Raw genomic sequence first — 2,141 nt, forward strand, 5'->3', positions numbered from 1 at the left:
AGTAAATTCCACAGCCAGGCCGACACGCACGCACAAACACAATCACAACACACTCCACAGGTGTCTGCACGCTGCCCAGCCGTGTGTCAACTCCCGGGGGCCCAGAGCTGCCTGATGAACACAACAATAGTCTTTGATAAGAATGTCCACCAGCTCTATACAATCAAAACGTATTTAATCATGTTGAATAGCCAGGCTGATTGCTGTCAGACTCCCAGAAAATGGCTCCAGCCAATTGGGCAATTTCTACAGAGTGAAGCATGAATGTGTGTGTTAGCCGAGGGATGTTTTATGTCGCAACAATTTGACAGAAAATTAAGACGTCAAGGCCTCGTTGTTATGTTCTTGCTTTATAAATGGGACTAAAATATAGATGGCAGCTCTTCACTACGTTCACAATACACCTGCAGGGACAAACAAACATAAAAAGAAAACAATATTATGCAATAAAAACCCCATAGGTTATTTCATAAATTCAGTATGATAATTTATCGTCTTTCAATGCAATCTTGGATCATTTTGCGCTACAATTCTCGATTAAATAAGAAAATACTCGGTACACTCGTAATAATTTAATTCACAGTATACAAAACCTTGTGGTAATTTCATATATTCATTGTTATTTATTGAATTATCAGAAAACACGCTATATCATGATATGTTTATATCGTTAGATATGAAGTGACCTATCGTGACAGAATAATTTGGCCCTTATTTGGAGCCAGAGTCTGCGCAGTACTGATCGAGCGGTGGAGCTGTAGTATTGAGGTCCCGCCCACAAATCCCATGCAAACCAATCACAAGCACAGCCGCAGCTCGTTAGCAAGAGAGTATCTCAGCTGTCAATCATGACCTCACAGCCTGTTTTTATGGCATCAATAACAAATTCAGGTCAAACTCATCAAAAGAATGAACAAATGTCAGCGTGATGACTCATCGAGGGGGCGGGCTTTATGACCTCTACTGCTGCCAGCCACCAGGGGGCGGTCAAGATATTTTGGTTTCACTTTTGGGGAGCCGCCATGTCGTCCATCTTTACATGTTGTCTCTGCTGCACACACACACACACACACACACACACACACACACACACACACACACACACACACACACACACACACACACACACACACACACACACACACACGTGTGTGTCCTGACACACACACACACACACACACACACACACACACACACACATGTAGTTGTCTTGAGGGTGGTTGTGTGCAAACCCTTTGGCCCTGACCCAATTTCACCACCAAACACAATTTATGCCTTCAAAGCCACTGACACTTTGCATGTTTGTGGGACAATTCGATAAGAAAAGGTGTGAGGAACAAAGGAGGGAGAGACAGATGACAAGAAGAGAGGAGAGAAGGACGAAGGGAGGATGTGGGGCAGAGCAGGCTAAAATAATAAGAAACTGACAGAGGGGCAGGAAAACATGGAGAGAGACAGTGATGTCACCTTGTAGTGGCACTGCAGTGAGAGGGACAAAGAGAGAGAGAGAGAGAGAGAGAGAGAGAGAGAGAGAGAGAGAGAGAGAGAGAGAGAGAGAGAGAGAAAAAGAATGGAGAAAGAGACCTAGGAGATCTGTTCGCTGATAGAAATCATGCAGATAACCTCCCACTCTTTTGGCAATTGATTCAAGGATATAATGCGGAATGCCGTGTGTGTGTGTGTGTGTGTGTGTGTGTGTGTGTGTGTGTGTGTGTGTGTGTGTGTGTGTGTGTGTGTGTGTGTGTGTGTGTGTGTGAGTGAGTGAGTGAGTGAGTGAGTGAGTGAGTGAGTGAGTGAGTGAGTGAGTGAGAGAGAGAGAGAGAGAGAGAGAGTGACAGTGTAACTCTGGCTTTGGGCCTTGGGGCATAAATGTAGTACTACTAGAAATCTCTCTTTTGAGACTGCACTTCGTCTTTCTCCTCTGTGTGTGTGTGTGTGTGTGTGTGTGTGTGTGTGTGTGTGTGTGTGTGTGTGTGTGTGTGTGTGTGTGTGTGTGTGTGTGCGTGCAAGGATAGATGTAGAGGGAGAATGAAAAGAAAACCAGGAAATACTCGACAGTTTGTAACTAAAGGAGCATGTAAATGAGAGCTTGAGTCACTTTGGTGTGGGTGTGTTCTTCTATTACTCATGCTGTGGGTTCA

The sequence above is a fragment of the Melanostigma gelatinosum genome, assembly GCF_949748355.1.
Source record: "Melanostigma gelatinosum genome assembly, chromosome: 17".
NCBI lineage: Eukaryota > Metazoa > Chordata > Actinopteri > Perciformes > Zoarcidae > Melanostigma > Melanostigma gelatinosum.